Source organism: Hordeum vulgare, chromosome 2H (genome assembly GCF_904849725.1).
Source record: "Hordeum vulgare subsp. vulgare chromosome 2H, MorexV3_pseudomolecules_assembly, whole genome shotgun sequence".
In the NCBI taxonomy this organism is placed as follows: Eukaryota; Viridiplantae; Streptophyta; class Magnoliopsida; order Poales; family Poaceae; genus Hordeum; species Hordeum vulgare.
Window position 1 is genome coordinate 310,355,124 of NC_058519.1, and position 8,527 is coordinate 310,363,650.

The window sequence follows — 8,527 nt, forward strand, 5'->3', positions numbered from 1 at the left end:
GAGATGTCGTGCTGTGAGCCGGTGCTGCGAGGTCGCCGGAGTTGGTCCGACGAGATGTCGTGCTGTGAGCCGGTGCTGCGAGGTCGCCGGAGTTGGTCCGACGAGATGTCGTGCTGTGAGCCGGTGCTGCGAGGTCGCCGGAGTTGGTCCGACGAGATGTCGTGCTGTGAGCCGGTGCTGCGAGGTCGCCGGAGTTGGTCCGACGAGATGTCGTGCTGTGAGCCGGTGCTGCGAGGTCGCCGGAGTTGGTCCGACGAGATGTCGTGCTGTGAGCCGGTGCTGCGAGGTCGCCGGAGTTGGTCCGACGAGATGTCGTGCTGTGAGCCGGTGCTGCGAGGTCGCCGGAGTTGGTCCGACGAGATGTCGTGCTGTGAGCCGGTGCTGCGAGGTCGCCGGAGTTGGTCCGACGAGATGTCGTGCTGTGAGCCGGTGCTGCGAGGTCGCCGGAGTTGGTCCGACGAGATGTCGTGCTGTGAGCCGGTGCTGCGAGGTCGCCGGAGTTGGTCCGACGAGATGTCGTGCTGTGAGCCGGTGCTGCGAGGTCGCCGGAGTTGGTCCGACGAGATGTCGTGCTGTGAGCCGGTGCTGCGAGGTCGCCGGAGTTGGTCCGACGAGATGTCGTGCTGTGAGCCGGTGCTGCGAGGTCGCCGGAGTTGGTCCGACGAGATGTCGTGCTGTGAGCCGGTGCTGCGAGGTCGCCGGAGTTGGTCCGACGAGATGTCGTGCTGTGAGCCGGTGCTGCGAGGTCGCCGGAGTTGGTCCGACGAGATGTCGTGCTGTGAGCCGGTGCTGCGAGGTCGCCGGAGTTGGTCCGACGAGATGTCGTGCTGTGAGCCGGTGCTGCGAGGTCGCCGGAGTTGGTCCGACGAGATGTCGTGCTGTGAGCCGGTGTTGCGAGGTCGCCGGAGTTGGTCCGACGAGATGTCGTGCTGTGAGCCGGTGCTGCGAGGTCGCCGGAGTTGGTCCGACGAGATGTCGTGCTGTGAGCCGGTGCTGCGAGGTCGCCGGAGTTGGTCCGACGAGATGTCGTGCTGTGAGCCGGTGCTGCGAGGTCGCCGGAGTTGGTCCGACGAGATGTCGTGCTGTGAGCCGGTGCTGCGAGGTCGCCGGAGTTGGTCCGACGAGATGTCGTGCTGTGAGCCGGTGCTGCGAGGTCGCCGGAGTTGGTCCGACGAGATGTCGTGCTGTGAGCCGGTGCTGCGAGGTCGCCGGAGTTGGTCCGACGAGATGTCGTGCTGTGAGCCGGTGCTGCGAGGTCGCCGGAGTTGGTCCGACGAGATGTCGTGCTGTGAGCCGGTGCTGAGTTGGTCCGACGAGATGGTCCGACGAGATGTCGTGCTGTGAGCCGGTGCTGAGTTGGTCCGACGAGATGGTCCGACGAGATGTCGTGCTGTGAGCCGGTGCTGAGTTGGTCCGACGAGATGGTCCGACGAGATGTCGTGCTGTGAGCCGGTGCTGAGTTGGTCCGACGAGATGGTCCGACGAGATGTCGTGCTGTGAGCCGGTGCTGAGTTGGTCCGACGAGATGGTCCGACGAGATGTCGTGCTGTGAGCCGGTGCTGAGTTGGTCCGACGAGATGGTTCGACGAGATGTCGTGCTGTGAGCCGGTGCTGAGTTGGTCCGACGAGATGGTCCGACGAGATGTCGTGCTGTGAGCCGGTGCTGAGTTGGTCCGACGAGATGGTCCGACGAGATGTCGTGCTGTGAGCCGGTGCTGAGTTGGTCCGACGAGATGGTCCGACGAGATGTCGTGCTGTGAGCCGGTGCTGAGTTGGTCCGACGAGATGGTCCGACGAGATGTCGTGCTGTGAGCCGGTGCTGAGTTGGTCCGACGAGATGGTCCGACGAGATGTTGTGTGAGAAAGCAAGCGAACAAATAGAAGATCGGACGGCAGGCGCTGAGCATCCAACGGCTTTCAACGCGGATGTTATTTGACAAACCCTAAACGCGGAGTTGTTGCGACGAGATGTTATTTCACACGCGGATGGCGCCTAGCACGCGCCTAGAAAAATGTGGTCGTACACAGGTTTGATCATTTTTTTGGCCCGAATAGATCTCGCATATCAGCCCGACATGTCTAAGAGGGTTGTGCTAGACGTCACCCGGCTGATCCTAGGCTGAAATACCGTCCAATTTGCATGCATCAAATATCCCATAAATGTAGAAGGAAAGCACGCTCCGCATGACTGCAGCTCTCCATCTCATGTGATTGGATGATGTGATTATAGCCACCCAAACAATATGTACGTTGGATGGCAAGGAGATGTCACTACTGGAATCGGGGAATTTGCCATCAGCCAGTTCTTTGCCATCTGCTGGCTGATGGCATAGAGCCTCTTTGTGATCAGCTAACAAAGAACAGACGGCAAAGTAATGGTTGTTGGGAAAGATCATGTATGCCATTAGCCATTCATTTGTCATCTGCCAGCACACGGAAGAGAATGTGCAGGCAGACGGCAAAGGGTTGGCTGTTGGCAAAGAACATGTTTGCCATCAGCCAACCCTTTCTCGTCTGCCAGCGGACGACAGAGAAGGTGAAGGCACGCGGCAAAGGGGACGGCCTGCGCCAACCCTAATGACCGGCGCCAACCCCACCCCACCCCTTTGTCGCCTGCCTCCACACCTATGTCGTTCGCCTACACACGGCGAAGGGACGCCCCATAACAGTCACCGACACCAACCCGCTCCCCACTCTCTCTCCCGCTCTCTTCACCCCACGTGCACCCGCCTCTCTCTCTCGCGCGCGCCCCTGCCCACCCCGAGCGCCGCCGCCGCAGTCGCGCCCCCCCACGCCGCCCCAGCCACCCACGCCACCCCGCAACCGGTCACCCCTCGTCGGCCCTCCTCCCTGCGTCGCTCCCCCACCCACCCCTCCTCCCCCACGCTGGTGCTCCTGCCACGCCCGACGCTCCCACTGCCTCCAGTCGTCGCCCGCCGCCCGTAAGTAAAACTTCTTCATGTTTGCCCAAGTTTGTCAAAATCATATCTATATTTGAAAACCAAATTAGTTTTATTAGAATTTTTATAAAATATTCAGACTGTGCATAGTTTGTTTTGTAGATCTTGTCATATTTCTCTATAAGTTTAAACAAATTTGTATAAGTTTTATTTAGGACAAACGGAAAACCATAAAAATAACTAAATGAAGGGAGAAATAACTGATAGCCAATAATGTGTAGTGTACCTACATGGCTGCATCTAAACGTACTTGACCCGCTTGCATCTAGCCTTGCTCGTGCATCCACAGCGGACTGCAGATCGGTGAACGGTGTTGTTATGCTGGCGAGTAGTGGCCAGCGGCAATGCCAAACACCCTATATCACGACAGGCTGACAGCAAGCGGGCGGCGACGGCGTGGGAGAATGCCCTAGCAGAAGTGTTGGAGTCGCATGTATTGCCTAATCAATATGATTGATGGATTAGGGACTGGCCCATCACAAAACTACGGTCAGCCACATCATACATGGGTTACGGGTTGTGCTGGTTTAATTATTTGTCTAGAAGTGGGCTAATTATGCAAGCTGTTGGTTTCTTTCTAAAAATAAAAAGAAATTGCGGTCGTTCGTACACAGTCATGGCTTTAGAAAAAGGTGCTGCCAAACTAGGCCTAAGTAGTTTAGTTTAGTTGGTAGTTTAGTTTAGTTTAGAAGGAGGAGACGAGCAGAAGAGGAGGGGAGAAGAAGAAGAGGAGGAGGAGCAGAAGAACAAGAAGAAGAAGAGGAGAAGAAAGAGGAAAAATAAAAAAAGGAAGAAGAAGAAGAGAAGAAGAAAAGAAGAAGAAAAGAAGGAAAGAAGAAGAGGATAAGGAAAGAAGAAGAAGAAGAAGAAGAAGAAGAAGAAGAAGAAAAGGAAGAAGAGGAAAAAAGAAGAGGAAGAAGAAGAAACTGACACCCCGATACTGTCGGTGTTCTAGGAATGGGGGTACCCAGTCCTGCCTGCCTGTGGCTCTGGGCTAGCCCACTTCATCAAGAAAGCACAATCGGGCACGACACTACTGAAGGCAAGGTCCTCGCGAGGAGGAACGACATCAAGACCCGTAGGGGGGCTCATCAGGACCCCTCAGAGCGGCGGATATTCCGAGGCAAGGCCCAGCCTCGGGAGTCAAGGATGACGCGGGGGAAGGACAGGCGAGCAGCAGACAACAGGACGGAGCAGTTTCCCCTTTAGTGCAAAGGGGGCGAGGACGTACCGGGGTTCCAAGGCATCTCCCAAAGGTTTCCTTTCTGGTGCAACAAGGCCATCGTCGCTCGCCAGCAGGACTGACATCATCCCTAGACCCGTCCCTGCAGCGTAGGCAGCCACTGCAGGCGAAGACCACCTTTGGGCAGGGGAGCATGTTCCCCTGTTCCCCTTCAAAATTGGTCGTTGTGGGATCTCTTCCCGCCGAAACGATAAAGGAAGAGGACCGGGGCTGCCACTATATATAGAGAGAGCAGGTTACTTCATTGGGGGGGTGATCCATTCATTCGCCTACTAGCACCACACAAAGGCCACCCAGCCTCTGGAGGCCCTCGAACACTATACTAGTTCGTCCACCAACCTCCACGAGAGGCAATCCACCAAAGCAGGAGTAGGGTATTACGCTTCTCAGCGGCCCGAACCTGGGTAAACTGTTGTGTTGTGTGTCTCCCTCGCCATCGAGTGAGTTCCCTGCCATTCCGAGCGAGTAGCAAGTTAGGTCAGCCGAGCCAGTGAGAGATCATCATACACGCTCCTGGGTTCGAATCTTTCAAGTTTTGCGGAGCCCGAAATCTGACATTTGGCACGCCAGGTAGGGTGTGTGTCAAGGTTTCCTCCAAGCTCCACCATCACCAAGCTTCGCTGCTCTGATGGCCGACGCTCGCCGGGCTCGCGCCGCACCACCCATGTTGCTTAGACGGCGCCCGCCGACGCGCGTCGGTCACCATCGCCCATGGTGAACGTTGATACGTCTCAAACGTATCTATAATTTTTGATGGTTTCATGTTGTTATCTTGTCAACTTTGGATGTTTTATATACCTTTTATATCTTTTTGGGGACTAACTTAATAATTCAGTGCCAAGTGCCAGTTCCTGTTTTTCTGTGTTTTTGACTCTTTTCAGATCTGATTTTGGAACGGAGTCCAAACGGAATAAAATCCCCAAAATGAATTTTTCCAGAACGGAGGAAGATAGGGGGACTTGAGGGCCAAGGCAGGGGGCCCACAGGGAGCCCACAAGCCCTGTTGCCGCGGCCAGGGGGGCCCGCGGCGACCAGGCTCGTGGCCTCCCTGGCGCTCCCCTGCCCTAGCTCTTTGGCCTATAAATTCCCTAAAATAGCAAAAAAAAATTAGGGCATCCACGAAAACACTTTTTCGCCGCCGCAAGCTTCCGTTTCCGCGAGATCTCATCTGGAGACCCTTCCCGGTGCCCTGCCCGAGGGGACTTTGGAGTTGGAGGGCTTCTACATCAACATCATCGCCTCTCCAATGACTCGTGAGTAGTCCACTTCAGACCTACGGGTCCGTAGTTAGTAGCTAGATGGCTTCTTCTCTCTCTTGGATCTTCAATACAAAGTTCTCCATGATCTTCATGGAGATCCATCCGATGTAATCCTTTTTGGTGGTGTGTTTGTCGAGATCCAATGAATTGTGGATTTCTGATCAGATTATCTATGAATTATATTTGAGTCTTTGCTGATTTCTTATATGCATGATTTGATATCCTTGTAAGTCTCTCCGAGTCTTGGGTTTTGTTTGGACAACTATATCTATGATTCTTGCAATAGGAGAAGTGCTTGGTTTTGGGTTCATACCGTGCGGTGACCTTTCCCAGTGACAGAAGGGGCAGCAAGGCACACATCGTGTTGTTGCCATCAAGGGTAACAAGATGGGCTTTCATCATAGATTTGAGATTGTCCATCTACATCATGTCATCTTGCTTAAGGCGTTACTCTGTTCTTATGAACTCAATACACTAGATGCATGATAGCGGTCGACGTGTAGATGCAAAAAGTGTCGGTCTACTTGTTTTGGACGTGATGCCTATAGATATGATCATTGCCTTAGATAATGTCATGACTTCGCGTGGTTCTATCAATTGCTCGACAATAATTCGTTCACCCACCATCTACTTGCTTTCATGAGAGAAGCCACTAGTGAACACTACGGCCCCTGGGTCTATTCACAACTACCGTCTCCACCTTTACTTTTACTTTGCTTTGTTTACTTTTTGCTTTCAGTTCTCACTTTGCAAACAATCTATAAGGGATTGACAACCCCTTCATAGCATTGGGTGCAAGCTCTTTGTGTTTGTGCAGGTACTTGTGACTTGACTCGATCCTCCTACTGGATTGATACCTTGGTTCTCAAACTGAGGGAAATACTTATCGCCGCTGTGCTACATCACCCTTTCCTCTTCAAGGGAACACCAACGCAAGGCTCCAAGGCCACAGGGAAATCCTTTGCATATTTGCCAAGGAAGTCCCTATAGGCGTAGCCCGTAGCAGAAGGATTCTTGGCGCCGTTGCCAGGGAAGGTCTGTTGTCGCAGTAGCAAACGCCGACACGGGCCACAACGCTCAAGAACAAGAAGGTTCATCCCAGCCGGCTATCGAGCAGCCCGACGGCCGCACCACCACTCCGTCGCTCGTCCGGGCTTCCGGGTCGGCCTCGCGCGCCCGGCCGGAGATGCTGCATGGCCGGCGCGCGCTTGCCATGGCCACCGAGTTGCTCCACTACCGGCCCGCCCCTAACCACCACAACGACTCGCTCCAACGCATCGAGGAGCTCGTCGTCGCTGCCAGTGATTCCGCGGTGCTCTCCTGCTCGTTTCGACCACAACCGTCCCTAGCGAACGATGAGGAGCAAGACGCGCCACCCCCACCTCCGCGGTGTGGCGCGCACCCCGAGCCCAGGCAGGAAGCGCGTCCCCATGACCGACCTCGCGAACCCAGGGCACGACCAGGAGATGAAGCAAGTTGTCAGGTGGTTCCTCGGCCACGCGCCAACGCGCACACTCTCCCGGCGCTGCAAGATTCGGGCTGCGAGCATGCCTCGCTCGAAGCAGACCCATTGGAGGAACAGGACCAGGTCGCCCCCGCGCGCGCTGCACTCGTCGGGCTGGTGGGGTGCCTCGCCGTCGCCCCTGAGCTCTACCCAACTGCATGGCCCTGCAAGTTCAAGCCTGACCTACCCCCGCGCTACGACGGCACCCTGGACCCGGCAGAGTTCCTGCAACTCTACACGTTGAGTATCACGTCGGTAGGAGGGGCGACAAGGTCATGGTGTGCTGGTTCCCCATGGCGCTCAAGGGTGGCGCACTCTCGTGGCTCCTTAACCTCCCAAGGGCATCCATCAACTCCTGGGATGATCTACGTGAATGCTTCATCGCCAACTTCCAGGGCACCCGCGACCGCGCACCCACCGTGAACGATCTGTGGCGCATCAAGCAGCAGGAGGGGGAGACCCTGCACAAGTTCATACAACGCTTCACGGTCATGCGCCTCAAGATCCCCAAGGCGTCGGACGAGTCCATCATCTCGGCCTTCTCCGACGGAGTCACCGACCTCAGGATGAAGGAGGAGCTTGCCATGAGTGATGAAATGAGCACTGCACTAGAGATGCTCAACCTGACAAACAAGTGCGTTAGGGCTGAAGAAGGTCGCGTGTCGCTCCTCGGGCCTCAGGCGGCAGCACCAGAAGAGAAGAAGATCAAGGACAAGGATACGAAGCGCAAGGCTCCGACAGTGCTCGCAGCCGAGCCTAAGGCGAAGCATGACCAAGGGGTGATACGTCTCCAACGTATCTATAATTTTTGATGGTTCCATGCTATTATCTTGTCAACTTTGGATGTTTTGTATGCATGAATATGCTATTTTATATCTTTTTTGGGACTAACCTATTAACTTAGTGCCAAGTGCTAGTTTCTGTTTTTTCCGTGTTTTTGACCTTTTTCCGAGAAGAATATTAAACGGAGTCCAAACGGAATAAAATCTGCGGAATGATTTTTTCCATAACAGAAGATACACACGGGACTTGAGAACCAAGGCAAAGGACCCCGGGGGAGGTCACAAGCCCCCTAGCCGTGGCCTGGGGGGCGCGCCTAGCAGGCTTGTGGCCCCCCCCCCCCCCCCCCGTGGCTCCTTTGCCCTACTTCTTCCGCCTATAAATTCTCTAAAAATCCAAAACTGCCAGAGAGCCACGAAAATACTTTTCCGACACCGCAAGCTTCTTTCTCCGCAAGATCCCATTTGGGGCACGTTCTGGTGCCTTGCCGGAGGGGGGATTCGGACACGAAGGGCTTCTTCATCAACACCATTGCCTCTCCGATGATGCGTGAGTAGTTCACCACAAACCTTCGGGTCCATAGCTAGTAGCTAGATGGCTTCATCTCTCTCTTGGATCTTCAATACAAAGTTCTCCATGATCTTCATGGAGATCTATCCGATGTAATCTTCTTTTGCGGTGTGTTTGTCGAGATCCGATGAATTGTGGATTTATGATCAGATTATCTATGAATATTATTTGAGTCTCCTCTGATCTCTTATATGCATGATTTCGTATCCTT